General features: G+C 37.6%; 1 protein-coding gene across 12 annotated transcripts in view; it reads right to left on the reverse strand.

The window, feature by feature from the left end:
- BMPR1B (bone morphogenetic protein receptor type 1B) overlaps window positions 1–18,055 on the reverse strand; it is a 454,161-nt gene that overhangs the window by 212,893 nt on the left and 223,213 nt on the right. For 4 of the 12 annotated variants that reach the window (XM_061419639.1, XM_061419635.1, XM_061419638.1 and 1 more), the window contains exon 1: window positions 7,043–7,271. The exons of 1 other annotated variant lie outside the window; for it this stretch is intronic. The gene's annotated coding sequence lies outside the window, so the exon portion shown is untranslated. Of the gene's footprint in view, window positions 1–7,042; window positions 7,272–18,055 lie in introns of those variants that run through there. 7 more of the 12 variants (XM_061419627.1, XM_061419626.1, XM_061419623.1 and 4 more) reach the window with 4 other exon arrangements.

An 18,055-nucleotide genomic window follows, 5' to 3' on the forward strand; every position in this document is an offset into this window, starting at 1 on the left:
GTGTTAAGTATGGTTCTCCTTTGAGAAAAATGAAAGAAAAAAGCAATTTGCTCAAGGTTTCAAAGTAGACCCCAGGACAAAGCAGAGTATAGGTCTACTTTCCTCTGAAGCTCATGGTATTATACACCATGTTTCACTGATCATGTGTGAATGATCCAAAGATAATGTTATTACCACTAGTACTGCTTTTTCAGTAGAATGCTAATGGGTGATGAATTGATAGACTGAGAAGTAGAAAGTTTCTTTTATTCCTTTTTTCTTTTCTTTCATAAGCATTTTAAGAACATATGGGATAATCAGGTTCCATAATTAATAATGGTGTATTTAAAAGTGGTCAAAAACTGGAATTTGGCACACATATGTTTATCTTGGTTCCATTCATATTGTTCATAATTCATATCAAATATGAGTGATAACCTACAGTAGCCAGGGCCCAGTAAAAGTTACCACATTTCACTGATACAACTGCCTGCTTTTTTCATTGTGACATCCTGGAAAAAGGTACAACTTAAATCAGTAACACTTTACCACCACTATAAGCATGTTTTCACACTATTATATCTCTGAAATCAGATTGTATCTTATATCTTAGAGTTGATTAAATACTTTAATTCACTAACTGAAGTTATGTGTAACTGCCTAGACTTGAGTAAAAAAATGAATGATTATAGTATCATGTATGAAGCATCCTTGTGATGAACTAAAGTAATATAGAAAAGGTAGGTCAAAGGAAAATGTTTTCCATCTACATTTGCAGTGAAGGCAACAGGGCAGTGGTGCGGGGGCGGGACAAGAAAAATAGAAAGACAAATGTTTATTCAAACATCTTGAAGCCTCGTGGGGGTGGGGTAGGCGGGGGGGGGGGGGTGGAGAGGGAAGAGCCGCAAAGAATTCCTACATACATTCCCACCCACATACTGCAAAAAGGAGAAAACCACACAACAGAGGCAGACTGCATGGTCACAGTCTGTCCATAAAGTGGAAACCAGTCTCACACTTTATAATCACACCTTCTATGCTGCCATAGACGTCGGCCTCCGGTGTGAGGCATCGAGTTTCACAGCTATGCTCAAACACAGGGCTGTTAACACTAATCCACAGCAAGATCTGTGGATGAGAATAAAGTAAGATAGGTAAACACCCACATGAAATATGGCCCCAATTAGTTGGGGACTCAACAACAAACACTTGTCCTACAGATTATTCCTCTGTTACTTTGGCAAATGAATAAACCAGTAACGACTGGATGCTGTGCGCATCAACACAGCAGCCCACACTTGGAGACTTTTTTTTTGAAATCACATTCAAGTTTGTTCATCTTCAGCAACCTCCTAAATGGTTTCTATTTCTATTAGAAACTAAACAATTTTCTTTGACATCACAAGGAATATAGCCTGTGTCTCATTAGAAAAAGATGCAGTTACAAATTGAAACCAAGACAGACTCTTTGATAAATAAAAAAATGACAGATTAATTTCAATTTTTTCCTTTAAGTAACACAATAAAAATCAAAGCCTATTTCCACCAAAAGCCTGCCCAGAAAACTACTGATGGGATTTGCCAATAATCCAGAATTGATGTTATAAAGTCAGACAGGAGTACACGAAGTCCATCAAAGTTGTTATAAAGCAAATTCTCGTCTGTTACTGGCACCCAAGTATCTCGAAATTAAATCCAGAACTCCACCACCATAAATATTTTGCAAACTCAATACTGTTTCATCATGCTAGAGATGAGCTTTACCAGTTGTTTTCAATCAGACAAATAAGAAACCATTAAAATCTGATGTGCTGACCTAAACTATAAAAGAAGCTATAAAATTATACAATAAGCTACCCCACATTCCAAACCAGGAAAGCCTTTTATCTTTTTGTGTTGTTGTTGGTAATTATATTATGTCTTTATCAGGAGGGAGCTAACATAAAAACAACTTTCATTTAAAAAGAAATAAATAAAAAGAAAGATTACATGGAGTGATGAAAGAAAACATGATGGAACATAATTTCAAAATGTTGGCATTCAAGGAACTGTAAAGGCTTTCATTTATTGTGAAATAAAGTAAAATTCATAATCATGATCACAACTCAATAAATGTATTGGTCATATCAAGTTCCTTATTTTTACCATGGGAATAGTAGTAGTCCCTGCTTCACAGATTTATTGTAAGAATTAAATGTGTAAATATGTGTAAAACACTAAGAACAATGTCTAGCATAGCAAGCTGCGTTAATGTTTACTCTTTGGATTAATATTAGCACATATTAGCTATTAGTGGCTGAGTTGGTAAACAAACCGGCTGCAATGCAGATGAGGGTTCAATCCCTGGGTCAGGAAAATCCCTGGAGAAGGAAACAGAAACCCACTTTAGTATTCCTGCCCAGGAAATCCACGGACAGAGGAGCGTGGCAGGCTGTAGTCTATGGGGTTCCAAGAGTCAGACACAACTTAGTGACTAAACCACCACCTATCAGTATCAACGTAAATATTAACATTATCAGCACCATCTGAAGGTCTAGTTCAGCTCAATCAATTCACACAAACTCCATTTCAGCTGCACCCCACAAGGAAACCTCTTCTCACTAACCCAGCTCTTACAGACACAGCTTTCTTCTCAACTCCTACTGCTTTCTGTTAGTCTGAACATACACCAGAGAATTTAATAACATTGCAATTGTTCACTGTCAAGCATGCAAAATTAAATCATCAAATGGATTAGAAAAGCCTTTAAAATGAGGAGACCATGAGTATATCATTTTTGCTGTCTTTTCTGGTTCTCAAGCCTCAGACTCTTAGGAGAGCAGAGAGCTCCCTACAGAGCAGAGAGCAACACTGGATCCTTTTCCACCAACACCATTTCAAGTGAGGCAGAAGCTGATAAAACCTGCTGCTGCTACTGCTAAGTCGCTTCAGTCGTGTCCAACTCTGTGCGACCCCATAGATGGCAGCCCACCAGGCTCCCCCGTCCCTGGGATTCTCCAGGCAAGAACACTGGAGTGGGTTGCCATTTCCTTCTCCAATGCATGAAAGTGAAAAGTGAAAGTGAAGTCGCTCAGTTGTGTCTGACTCTTAGAGACCCCATGAACTGTAGCTCACCAGGCTCCTCTGTCCATGGGATTTTCCAGGCAAGAGTACTGGAGTGGGGTGCCATTGCCTTCTCCGGATAAAACCTGAGAACACTTTAAAGATACAGATAAGGGTCCTGGCCTTATAGAAAGAGAAACACACATGCTATAATACAGCATAAGTTCAAAGTTAAATCACATGCCTACTGTAATTGCTACTGTGTATAATTCTAAAGAAGATAATCAGAGCATAAGGGTTAGAAAAGACCTAATGGAGAAGGACCATAAATGTGAAAAGTAAGCCTTATATAAGGAGCTAACAGATAAAGAGCATCAACATGACAGTAAATAATTTTCACATAATTAGAAAAACAGTTAAAACATACTAGGAGTTTAGTACATGCCAGGAACTATCTGTATATGCCAGGAACTATTCTAAGTGCTTTTTTTTAATATTAATACATTATATTTTCAAAATATCCCTGTGAGAGAGTCACTGCTGTTTCCATCTTAAATGAGAAGTGAGGCACAGAAAAGGTTAAATGATTTTCCCAAGATCATAAGGGTAATAAGTGGAATGGCTTAGTTATGATCCCAGGAATTGGGGCTCTGAAATCCAGACTCTTTATCATCATGTAATACTACTCTCTTTATGAGCTCATATAATTCTCATAACAACCCTTCAAAGGATGTGGGGCATTCCAAATATTGTAATCTATATGAACAGAGTCCCTCAAGCTGTGCCGTCCGAGTGTACCATCTGAGCAGCCACGTGTGGCAGCCATAATGATCTGCATTGTATAGGTATAAAGTTTAATAATTTAGCCCAAGTTGCACAATTAAACAATCAAAATCTGAAATATAGTCAGTCTCACTCTTTTCACTCAGACATGGAATCAGCAATGAAAAGACAGTGTAATAACAAGCAAAATCTATTCTCGACCCAAAGAGTAAACCACTTTGGTTTGATCAAGAGTAAAGACAAAGGATAAAGATACTTAGTTCATTTGCCATCTGATCTCTATGCTCTGAATGGGAGAGAAAAGCCACTGAATGTTCCTGAAAAGCACAGTGTATACATCACTGTTCCAAAGAGCTGAGCCTCCCAATATTATATTACAAGGATGAACTGTGTAACTGTACCAGCAGTATATTACAAGACAATCTCTTCTCCAAAGGAACAAAAATAAAAAATAAAAAAGCAACAAAGAACTGAAGGCTCAGTCAACATCAAGAAGATGGCAGCAGTGGATAGGATCTAAACCAAAGGCAGAAAGAAGAGCTTAAAATAGAGCTGTCATGGGATTGAATTCATTAATGGACATAAAAGTATCCGGGAAATAGAAAAATTCTTAACAACTACAGGATGTTAGAGCCCGTTATAATGGAGAAGCAAGGAATATTGAATAAAGGGTGGGATAAGAACTCAGTAAAGTTTTCAAAATCAGCTGGAGTCTATGTTATACAATGTTGTTTCATTTTGCATTTGTAATATTCTAAATTCTCAGAATAGCTTTAAGGAAAATGTAAGAACAATGAATTACAAAATAGAATACAATTAACTGTATTTATTATACTTAAATTTGTACTATTTAAAACCCTTTCAAATGACTACGAAAAAAAGGACTCAAGTAAGAATATAAAACATTAGGGCTTCCCTAGTGGCTCAATGGTAAAGAATCCGCCTGCCACTGCAGGAGACACAAGTTTGATTCCTGATCCAGAAGGGTCCCACATGCTGCGGAGCAACTGAGCCTGAAAGCTGCAGCTACTGAGCCCACACACAATGGCTGAAGCCTGTGTGCCCTTGAGCCCATGCTGCACGACAAGAGAAACCGTGGCAATGAGAAGCCTGCGCACCACAGCTAGAGAGTAGCCCCCGTTCTCTATAGAGAAAAGCCCATGCAGCAATAAAGACCCAGCACAGCCAAAAATTAAGCAAATTCCTTTAAAAAAATATAAAACGTTACATAAGCAATCAAGATGTCTTTCACTAGTAGGTAGATGGATACACTGTAGTATATGCAAACAGGGTATTAATTCAGTGCTAAAAAGAAATGAGTTCTCAAGTCTTAAAAAAGTATGGAGGGAACTTACATGCATATTGTTAAATGAAAGAAGCCAATCTGAAAAGGTTACATACTGTATGATTCCAACTATATGATATCCTATAAGAAGCAAAACTACACAATCGGTAAAAAGATTAGTGGTTGCCAGGGAGAGGTATGAACAGGCAGAGTACACAGGATTTTTATAGCAGTGAAAATAGTGCAGTGATGGTACATTTGTCCATACCCACAGAATGGGATACATCTGTCCATACTCATAGAATACCCATAGAATGTCCATACGCATACCCACCACCAAGACTAAACTGCTACATAAGGTATAGACTTTGGGACAGAGGAGCTCAGTGGGCTGCAGTCCATGGGGTCGCTAGAGTCGGACATGACTGAGCGACTTCACTTTCACTTTTCACTTTCATGCATCGGAGAAGGAAATGGCAACCCACTCCAGTGTTCTTGCCTGGAGAATCCCAGGGACGGGGGAGCCTTGTGGGCTGCCGTCTATGGTGTCGCACAGAGTCGGACAGGACTAAAGTGACTTAGCAGCAGCAGCAGCAATTATACTATGTCAATGCAGGTTCACCAATTTTAACAATGTACCATTCTGGAGGGGGATGTTGATAATGAGGAAATGTTATGCTTGTAGGGGCAGGGAGGCTATGGGAAATCTCTATACCGTCCCCTCAATTTTCCCGTGACTCTAAAACTGCTCTTGAAAATAGGCTTAATATAAATAAAAACATACAAGAGCTTTTTGGCTTTATGATCTGCACATATGATGTATTTATTCATGCTTCTATTTGGATGCTGGAAAACTATTTGAGAAAAATAACATTTATTAAGACTTAATATTAAGTCTGATACTTGTTTTCATAAGTCATTTTATCCTCAGCCACTCCATCACATAGGAATTAACACACCCATTTTGCAGCCGAGAAAACTGAGTCCTGGTTAAGAAATTCATGTAAGGAACTTATGAAGGTGAAGATCTAGCAATCTCTAAGCCTCTTAGAGACATATGATTGCAAATTCAAAACTCCTTTTTGCCCCACTAAACCATCAAGTCAAACCTCTAAGCATCACTTAGTTCAATAACAATTTCATAAATCTGAGTAGGACTTTTGTGATCTCTGGCTCTTATAACAGAAAATGAGTGGAAAGCCTACATCAGGTACTCGCTTCTATCAACTACTAGTGAAAGCTGAACTAGCTTCAGAAGCCTCTGCATTACTGTAAAAATACATTCCATAAAGGGAATCCCAATATTTCAATGGCAACGAGGAAAGAAATGTAATGGCAAATACTCAAGTCAAAGTCTAAATGAGACTGGTTTATCCCCCAACAATAAGGTTTCTGGAAAAGAAATGCAACCATTTCCAAATGCTCAACAGGAATTGGAGATTGGACAAAAATAAATAACCCGTAAAAGTGACATTAAGCAGTCGGTGGTACGTTCTTCTGTACTTGATAATGAAACCAAGTATTTTTCTTTTAAGATGTTGATATAATTGTGATTTTTTTAAAAAATTACAGTTGCCTTTAAGTACCAATATGTGAGGAAAACATAAATGAGAGGCAGAGGTAATTAACAAAGTTCTTGTCTAATAATTAAAGGGTCTTTCTTCACCAGATTCAAAATTACCCCTTTCCATTATTCCACATATAGGCAGCAGCTCAGTAAGACCAAATTATTTTCTGAGGGAGTAACATAATTTGTATCTGGCACACAATTAACATTCCTGAGTGAAAGAATGAATGAATTGTCATTTGGAGACAAATTAGAAATATAAATCCATCCTTGAAAAGAAAGGCAGTCTCTTTACCGACTTCACCTTTTATTCTTTTCAAAATACAATTTACTAACGAATACATTTACCTTAAGTTACACATTTCACAAAATAAAGACATATTTACCTGTTTGATGGCACACCTTTTGCCTACCTTCATTCACTGTTGTCAGAGACACTAATAAACTGCTTTAAAACTTGCACAGCCTCCCAACCAGCTGCACAGCAACGCCCACACTCCTTAGCAAGGCACACTTCACCACCTCCCATCCAGTCACATCTCCCTATCTCTGCACAAGCCCAGGCAAAGACTGTGATTAGCAAATCTAGGCTGAATCCGAGACACCTGGGGAGAGAAAGGGCGAGAAGGAAAGAGAAAGGAAAAAATAAAACAATCCAGGAAATTCTGTTGTGCACCCTGGATTGGGGAATTATAATCTCCAACTTACAAAGGATGTAATTTAAACTCAGAGAGTAAGAGAAATAGCTAACATTACAGTCAGCTAAGAAGGACCCCAGATTATATGGACCTTAGAATTCTTCAAGGGCCTGGGCTCAAGCACGGGAAATATAAAGCTTCACCTCTTCTTCGTGCTCCTTGTTGGTTTTTGTTTTTGTTTCCTTTTCCTTTATTTTTAACTTCTATCTGAATGAGAAGGATTAGATACCTTAAAAAGTGCTGATTTCAGGCAGAAAGACTGGTTTTGAGCTTAAATACATTGTTTGTCTTGGAAACTTGAGCACTTCGGCAAGACACAGGGATCCTGAGCGTCCTCTCCTTCTTTCATGTTGCTCATTTCACGTTTCCTTATGTTTCTCAACACGCCTGTTCTTCTAGAATCTTTCAGAGTGATTCTGGTGGTGGTGCTGTGGGAACTACCACCTGGTAATGACCAAGTCACTTTAGAAGGGTCTGAACTGTAAGCACCCAACTACAGTTAAGAGAAGAGCAAGTACCTGGTCTGACAGAAGAAAAAAAAGCTTTGACCAGGAAGAGATTTAAGGAAAGAAGTTAGGAGTCAGAAAGTCCTAGATGAACATCTGGTCTCTTCCCAGTCTGGTGTGAGTCACTAGACAGGGTACTTGTTCTGGCATGTAAAATGCCTGTCTCACAGGATTGTGAGAATTAAATAAATTTGCATATGTAAAGGACTTAACACCTAAGAGAAGTCAGTAAGTTGCAGCAAGGGGTTCAGTAGTAGAATCTGAATTTATAAGAACTCAGAGAAGCCTTACAGCACACTTGTGGTTCAGGACTAAATCCACCAACAGCCAGAGGGGCTGCAGGTTGCAGGAGGCTTCATTCCTAGGAACAGAAAGAAACTGCAAGAAGAAACGGTGCTAAAGGAGCCATGACAGGCCATAAAATTCAATCAACTGCACCACCCTTGGCTATTTGGCTGGCTGGTCCTATCACACAAAGGCATGTGATCTGACTTCAAAATCCTGCTTAGAACAAGACCATTACTTCAGCTAACACATGTGTACTAAATACCTACTCTACCCCAATCATGGAGAGGTACAAGGAAAGCAAGAATCCAGCCCTCAAGGACTTTACAATCTAATCAAACAAAGATTAATTCACCTGAAAGACAGCCAGCCACCAATTAGCTCAAAAAAGCAAACATCTGTGAAGAATTGTGACTGTTCTTTAAAAATGGACTTATTCCATACCAATACTCCTAATCAAGTTATACCAGCAAATATTTCACTTTATTCAGGTTGTTAAAGCTACCTTCACTTCTAGATAAGCACATAAGTAGTGTTAAGCCCATCAAGTAAAATTTGCCTAAATAAAAAATATTTGTTATAGGGGTTCAAGAAAGGTTATATTTAAAATTTCTTCCCAGATTTATTCAACATATCTATCATTAAATTTCTCATTTTTGAGTGACAGTAATCAACCTAATCACAATAATACACTGATTATGATGCCATATTTTTTCTATTAAAGTCAGGACTGTTCTCTGAATTTGCACTTTTGCATACTATTATATAAACTATGAGTTATAATCTCAAATGACAGCATTTGAAAAGAAACAGCATTATTTAAGGTTGGCTTTTTTGCTTGACTAGAAACTTTAGTAATTGAAGTTAAAAACTAAATTCATAATTCATAATTTTAGGCTATTGTTAAATATATGTAGTATAAATTCAATTCTTGTCACTGAAAATTCAATTATATGAAGCTTATTTCAAATTTGCCCCAGTCCCTTCTGTAAGAAGCCATATTATAAAGCTTTCTGCAGATCAATTTGTCCTCTAAGTATTAGATGTCTCATTCATAAAAATGAACCCTCACATCAACCTAAATGATATCTGAACTAAATGGCAAAATTGATAAAATTTAGAATTACAATTCCCTGACAAATTCAAGATTTGACATTTTTACAAGCCACAATTTTTCTTTTTCACTAGCAATCTGAAAAATATTTTATATCCTTTCATTGATAACAAAGAAGCTGTCAACTCCCACTCAAAAAAAAATTAGTGATGACAATGACAGTCTAAAAAATAGGAGTTTGTTGCTGAAAGGGTCATAAGAGGTAACTCTAATATACGCATCAATATTCCATGGCAGCACTCACTTCTTTTAACAAGGATTGTATATGATTAGTTGTGAAATCACTGTTCTTTTAAGAGCATAAATTTATAATGAGACAGGGAATTATAAAGGATATTCTTCTAAAAATTTTCCCATCTCAAGAATTTTGATCTCTCTTGTTTAAAACACTCTGCAGAATTTTACAAATCCCAGGAAATGACATTATTCCAAGTTATTTATTTCTTTTTACTATAAAAATAGACACATGGAAGTTATATAATTTGTCACTGCAAACCACAGTCATAAATTATTATTCAAAGAGAAAAAGGTTAATAAGGCAGAATATGTAAGGAATTTTTCAGGTAAGCCTATAACAGTTAAATTTCTCTATTAAAATGATTTATTTTTGCTTTATTATTATTCAGATTAAAAACAGATATTATTTTGCTACACATATATAACCCATAGATGTTTAATCAAGATATTTTTTCACATCACACTAGATTCTTACCTTTATAAGTAAAAGGAAGCACTATTTTTTGATAGTCAAGGAAAATATTACTTGATTTTCTGCTTAAAGGCTGGAAATAGAATGTTCAAATGCTGGAAAATCTGGTATTTTCAAAATAAAATTCAACTGAAGAGACTCTAGATCTACTGACACAAACTGCAAATCAATTTCTCATTAATTCCATGGACTTATACAGAACAAGAGGTAAAGAAAAACCTCTTTGCCAATGTGCTAAATGGCGGTCACTCCTGTTTTCCCCAGTTGTATTATGAAATGTTCCAAACAGGGGCCCATGTCATTACTAGATCTGTTAACAGTTTCACAGCTCAGAGTCTGGCTTCATTTGTTAAGCATCAAGCTACCCTATCACTTGTATAGAGCTGAAAAGGTTGTTATGGTTCATAATGTAAAACTCACAAAAGTGCACAGCTGCTGTTCATATTAAGGAAGTCTGTTATAATAATGATGTCACGGAAAAAGGCTGGAATCTATTTCATGTACCAGACAGTCATTCAATTTCTCCAGTCAATACAGGTATACCAGTTGCACCATAAACACGGTGGTAGCATTACAATAAGTCAGAAAGTTCAATATACACATACAAAAAAATCACCGAGGGCAGGTAATTAGGACCTATTTATAGTTCTGCCTTCAGAAGCTTCACTTACCACTGGGACTACCCAAAAAATACACGTCACCATCTAACTGCCTGACACCCTATTGTGAATCACAGTACTTTGTAAAAATTACAATATAAATCATTAGGCTCTTGATGGACAGTATACAAGGTCATCTAAACAAACAATTTCTCTTTAGCTATGACCTGTATCTACATAGGAAGTGTGATGAATTAAATCCTGGCCTTCAGAGAAATGCAAAGTAACAATGCATTATTAATGTTAAGAGCTAACCTATGAATTTAAACCCTGCTACCATTTGCTTTGGCACAGAATGTCAAGCTTCCGACCATGGCCGAGAGAAGACACCATGTCGAAGTGCACTCTGGTTCCCGTATTTCAGTGTTCCTATACAACAAGACGGGATTTCCCTGGTGGCTCAGATGGTAAAGCGTCTGTCTACAATGCGGGAGATGCGGGTTCGATCCCTGGGTTGGGAAGATCCCCTGGAGAAGGAAATGGCAATCCACTCCAGTACTATTGCCTGGAAAATCCCATGGACAGAGAAGCCTGGTAGGCTACAGTCCATGGGGTCGCAAAGAGTCGGACACCACTGAGTGACATGGCTATGGCTATACAACAAGACATACAAACCATCTTCCAAAAGAGAAATTTTAAAGTAATTTTAGAGATACATGAATATAAAATAGTTTCTACTTTATACCTCTGTCGCATTTTAATGATTCTCATGAAATTACAAATTAAAGAAAAATTCTAAACATCAAAAGTACAAAAGATAACTATTAAAATTATTTAAATGCTCTTGAGATAAAAACAGAGCAGATGCCAAACATTGAAAAAGGTTTAAATTCTAGTTTAGGGCAAATGTGCCACTAAGTACTTGTTTAATCTTAAACAATTTGTTTAACAGCACTCAATTTCAGTTTCCTTTACTTTAAAAATTAAAACCACGAGAAATGACAGTATATAAAGTTCCATTTTCCCACATTAGTATTTTTCAATCAATAGGCATCAGGTATGGGAGGACCAAGGAGAAGGCAATGGCACCCCACTCCAGTGCTCTTGCCTGGAAAATCCCATGGACGGAGGAGGCTGGTGGGCTGCAGTCCATGGGGTCCCACAGAGTCGGACACGACTGAAGCGACTTAGCAGCATGGGAGGACCAAGCCTCTAAATGATGATGGCTCAACCGTACTTGTCCATGCAGGGCACTGTCCTATACACTGAATGCATTAATTCATTTAACATTTAAGCAAACCTATCTGTTACATACTATTATTATTGCCCTCATTTAGAGGTAAAGACAATAAATGAATTCATTTAACACTTAAACAAACCTATGTGTTAAATACTATTAGTATTATCCTCATTTAAAGGTAAAGATAAGTAGGAAAGAAGAGTAAACATTTACATCCATGACAGCTGATTCTGGAGAAGGCAATGGCACCCCACTCCAGTACTCTTGCCTGGAAAATCCCATGGATGGAGGAGCCTGGTAGGCTGCAGTCCATGGGGTCATGAAGAGTCAGACACAACTGCGCGACTTCACTTTGACTTTTCACTTTCATGCATTGGAGAAGGAAATGGCAACCCACTCCAGTGTTCTTGCCTAGAGAATCCCAGGGACGGGGGAGCCTGGTGAGCTGCCGTCTATGGGGTCTCACAGAGTCGGACACGACTGAAGCAACTTAGCAGCAGCTGATTCTAGGACCAGTTTTTTTCATGACCGTACTTGGTTATTCAGTCGCTAAGCCGTGTCCTGACTGCATTATACTGCGATATTCTTAAGAATGAAGAGGTTTGGCTGTTTTAATTTTCTAATAATAAGGAAAAATAAAAATTTAAGAGTGGAAGGTTTGCTGACTGAAGATATTACAGTGCTTTAGATCACAGCAGCTCTACAATAGACTACAATATGCAAAGAAAGTATTAGATAATCCCTGCTGCTAAGTCGTTTCAGTCGTGTCCGACTCTGTGCGACCCCATAGACGGCAGTCCACCAGGCTCCCCCATCCCTGGGATTCTCCAGGCAAGAACACTGGAGTGGGTTGCCATTTCCTTCTCCAATGCATGAAAGTGAAAAGTGAAAGTGAAGTCGCTCAGTCATGTCCAACTCTTAGGGACCCCATGGACTGCAGCCCACCAGGCTCCTCCATCCATGGGATTTTCCAGGCAAGAGTACAGGGGTGGGGTGCCTTCTCTGTGATAATCCCTAGAGCTCCTAATTAGTTTTATTTCATCCACAAAACGCAAACATGTTCTCAATATTACAAATAAGACCATATCATATGGACACACTATCCTATTCCTGTAACTCTTAGGCAAAAATTCTTAACATCTGCTTATATCTGGAGTTGTACTCTGAAGCTAGAATTCAGTCCAATAATGGTATGCCATAAAGTGACAGCAACAATTAAATTTGATATTAGCTATAAGATGACATTTAAACATGGTATTTGTTGCATATAACTACAGCTTGAAAATGAAATGTTTCAAACATGATTATTTATAAGTGAAGGCAAACCCTACTTATTAGCACGAAAACAGTTTTGTTTAATTTACTACCTATTGAGACTTGCTTATATGGTTGGTTAACAATAAGTAAGCAAAGAATAGTTTAATCTCAGTGGCATGAAACATAAATATTCATAAATTCTAAAGCTTAATGTCTTGACAAGAGTGTGAGATAATCACAAAATTTCCTACATGTTCCCAGTCATTTATGGTCATTAATCAGTTAACTTTACAGATAGAAAAGACCTTACATATTTTTTTTTACTAAAGTGGTAAAATACAGAGTCTATTCCTCTATTTTAATAGGCCTCAATAGCTCTAAAATCTCTGAGAATTCAAACTCTTTCCTTGCATCTTCATGCAGCCATGAAAATAAAATTATTCTGATACCATTTAAATTCTTTCCTGCCACAACATAAATACACATGCCAAAGTATGCAAGATTAAAAGAAAAATCCATTTATCAGCACCAGTGCTACATAAAAACCAATCCTAGTCCTCCCACTTTTTCTCCTTCTGAAGCAACAATGACAGGCAGGTAGACCTCAAATTAGACTTGCTTGTCTGGCTTCTAGTCCCTCGCCTGTACCTAAGCACTCTGTAATCAGAGAACTCCTTTCACAGTAAATAGCCCCTATACAAGGTAAGTGTGGAAACAGCTTCTAAATCATTTGAAACATTTTCGGCACAGCTGGCAGAACACCTGTTAATATTTGAAAGTAGATGAGTGATGTTTGAAACACAAAACAATAGAAACTAAAGGACTGTTCACACAACTTTCACTGCACACTTTTCAGACAACTTTAAATATACTCAAGGACTTTGGTGAAAAAGCAACAAATTACAGTTAGGTTACCATTTTCATATTCTTCTTGAAAACAGAGATCAACCCACTGAAACTAAGCTCCCCAAAATGAATTGTTACTAGGTCAACAATCTCACAGATGTGAGAAAGTCCTATAAAATGCTTTTTCTTTTTTTTCAATTTCTTTATATTGCCTATACCATCTGCTAACTCTCACTTTAATTTTTAACCTTTTTAAATATCTAAATATATTTTACAGCTAAAAATGGAAAATATCTAGAAAGGAAGTATTACCTTTAACTTTACTATTTTGAACTGCTAAATGATTACTCAAAGTTTGTAACCAGCACTTTTTAGTTTTTTTTAGCACCTGTAGGAGAACCCGGATGCACATTTCACAACTAAAATGTAGAAGGTATATAAATAAAGAACATAGTTGAACTTTGAAAGACTTTTCACCAAAACAAACAAAAAATGGCTTCAATCATTAACATTTAAATATTCAAATGAAGTATCTGACTTTTTACCAATGAGAACTCATTTCCAACCAATCAATAAGCATTTATTGATTCCTTATAATGTACCTACTACCATGTACCTCAAAATTCAGATCAACTTTTCTGCATGGAGTTGGAAAAAACAGAAGCAGAGAAATCAATTTTTAAAATCTGTGCTAAAATTCAGTCATTTGAGGATAAAAGCCTTGGAGAGGATTGTGAAAGTGAGAATAAATTTTAGGGGTTACCTCTGGAGACCAACAGAGGACAGAGTAACAGAGCTTGGTAATACTTTCAATTCAAGGTAAAGGAGAGGAACAAGTTTGGTGCAATTACGTCAGTCTCAGTGCATAGCTAACAATATGGTAGAGAAATGCTGAAATGAGCGATAATCTAAGCTGACTAGCAATCCAGTGGCCCCACAGTAAATCAGCCTATAGATATTGTACAATTGAGTAAATACTATTTCTTCCCAAGTTCAACAACTGTGACAAAGACAAAAAAAAAAATCTTTAAGAACTTCAAACTGGCAAAACTATAGAAATTTTTATCACCAGGAATTATGACACATTGAAAATATCATAAGCAATGTTGCAGAAGCCTGAATTTATACGAAGTCAGGTGGAAAAATTAACCAGACCCAGTGTCCCATTGTATCTTGAACAATTCCTGCTTTGTTAGTTCATAAATGTTTGATTTTTACGTCACCATAATGATAACACCCACATGCATTAGTATTGCTGGTTTAGTTCCTAGACACACACAAAAAAAGGGTGAGTAGTATTAATTTGTAATAGTATATAATTCAAAACAAACAACTCATGTTAAAGCACTGACCACACCAACTAACTAGAATACTGTTGAAATTCTCCAGGTCCTTTCACAACTGCTGCATTCTTTCGACTGTGGCAAATGTATCCTAAAATGGTTTTGGCTTTAAAATGTGTTAAACCAAAACAAGATACTTTCCTAATTAATATCTGGAAAGTTATATCAAACTATGAAAATCAGGAAATATAACCACTAAATCTAAAAACTGGAAAATAACAAATGAGGTTTTTCACCTCATATATACCGAAGTGTGTTAGCAACATGCCACCTGTACTGATGGTTTCCATCAAGAAATTAAAAGAAAATAAGAAAGCTGTGACGAGATAGCAAATGTTAGTTATCAGTTTGCTTTGGACCTGACTTTAATGAATAAAGCTTATGAAATTTACAAACTTGAGAAAGTCAGGAAACTCATACTACCTTAATCCAGGAAAACTTTGCAAATATGCAAGTACAGTGGACCCTCAGGCTGACTTTCAAACTGATATTTAAATTTTCATGACAACCTAATAACATCACAGACCACCAGCCTATCCAGAACTATCACTTCTATGTTGAAGAGTTTAGTTATTACCCTGATAGTGTTGGTTACTCCCTAATTATGAGAACCATAAAAATTATTCTAGAGGAAAGGAGAAGTGAGGGAAAAACTCAAGTTTGCAGTTATAGTTCTTTGTGACTCACATACACAATTCTCAGTCTATCACTTTAAGCATCTGGTTCCATCACCAATTTCCGTAATCCTTTGCTGAAAGTCGGTGATACTCAATTTAGGATGTCAGAGTCCTAAGAAATTTTATTCATCAAATGGTAAAGGGAACACAGTAACTAAAAGCTGAGTTTATGGAATCAGGTCTGGAGTCCTGGGTAAAGCTTAAAAACTTCTCTTTGCCCTGCTTTCCTTCCACAGAGGGCAGAGGTAGAAAAGAAAGTTAAAGTGACAGTCGCTTGGTGGGGACCAACTCTTCGCAACCCCATGGACCATAGCCCACCAGGCTCCTCTGTCCATGGAAATCTCCACGCAAGAATACTGGAGTGGGTTGCATTCCCTTCTCCATGGGACCTTCCCAACCCAGGGATTGAACCTGGGTCTCTTGCATTGCAGGTGGATTCATTACCATCTGAGCCACCAGGGAAGCCCCATGCTTTACAGAGGGTTTGGCATATGGCAAATGTAGCTATTATTGTAGTTTGTCTTTTGGTGCCTAAGAATCCACAGCATATTATCTCCCTATGTTTGAAAAGCTATCAATTCAACATAGTGAAGTGAAGTTGCTCAGTTGTGTCTGACTCTTTGCGACCCCATGGACTGTAGCCTACCAGGCTCTTCTGCCCATGGGATTTTCCAGGCAATAGTACTGAAGTGGATTGCCATTTCCTTCTCCAGGGGATCTTTCCCACCAAGGCTTGAACCCGGGTCTCCCGCATTGTAGGCAGACGCTTTACCGTCTGAGCCACCAGGGAAGTAACATTCAACATACTCCAATCCTAAATTCCGAAGACCAAATAGAAACTTTTAAAAAACCTAAGTGATTCTGGACTGGAATGGATATAAGTATTTCTTCATGTTTATCCCACTGTGTTGTGCTGCACTTAGTCACTCAGTTGTGTCCAACTCTTTGCAACCCTGTGGACTGTAGCCCGCCAGGCTCCTCTGTCTACGGGGATTCTCCAGGCAAGAATCCTGAAGTGGGTTGTCATGCCCTCCTCCAGGAGATCTTCCCAACTCAGGGACGGAAACCAGGTCTCCTGCACTGCAGGCATATTCTCTACCATCTGAGCTACCAGGAGGCCCTTATCCCACTAGATGACTACAACTAAAAATTCTGAACATCATCTAAAAAGGCACATAAGAAGACTATGAAAAGTACAGCGGAGATGACTAACTAGGGACCTTTGGCCCCAAAGGGAAGAATACAGCTTTGAGTTTCCTAAATTTCTTTCTGACTCACATATCCTAGACTAAGGCAGCATTATCTTCAATGCACTCAGGGAACCAATATACGAGTGAGAAATGTATAGTCACAGATTGTGGCTATAGGTTTCAGCCTTTATGGGACTACTTAACCTACTTAATTAGTTGCTCAGTCTGTGAACCTTCTGCACATTCCCACTGAACATATTCCCTTTTCTAACTGCCCAGAAAGATGATGAGATGGTCTCTCTTCCATCAAACAGTCATGCCTGACTCAATTTAAACACCTGAAAACTAATGAATTTGGCTTATTTTTGCTCTCTGGTTTTCATTTTCCCCATACAGGTGGAGTGTGTTCTAGCCCTAACCCCTTTGTTCCCAGGAAATCCTGTTCACAAATATTGTTTAAAACCCAACCAAAGGGAGGTTTTACATTATTGTCATTATGAGATAATTCTGTCAGTTATTGCATTTCCTACCTGGGCATCTGGATTTAGGACTTCATTCAGCCCAGATTTTGCTTCATATGGATTAATCTCTTTCTAATGCATATACAGCATCCATGTCAACTTTCATTTCTTGTTCTAATTTCCCCTATTTGATTTTTGGCCCTTTACAAAATAAAAATATTAAACATTTGCCTTTATAGTAAATGTACACAAACTATCTAAGACTTACTAAAAATAAGCTAGAAAAAACATGCATAGGACTCAATCAAATAACAACTTTGCTCACGCCTCAGACCATGTTCCAATCTCAGCTCCCACACTATCCCATGAAACCTTTATCTAGTCCAAGAAGCTTAACTCATAACTTAAATTTGACCTTTGCCCTTCCTCCAAACCACCATGTGCATATACATGTATGTGTATGCTATACTTTTA

Source organism: Bos javanicus, chromosome 6 (assembly GCF_032452875.1).
Source record: "Bos javanicus breed banteng chromosome 6, ARS-OSU_banteng_1.0, whole genome shotgun sequence".
In the NCBI taxonomy this organism is placed as follows: domain Eukaryota; kingdom Metazoa; phylum Chordata; class Mammalia; order Artiodactyla; family Bovidae; genus Bos; species Bos javanicus.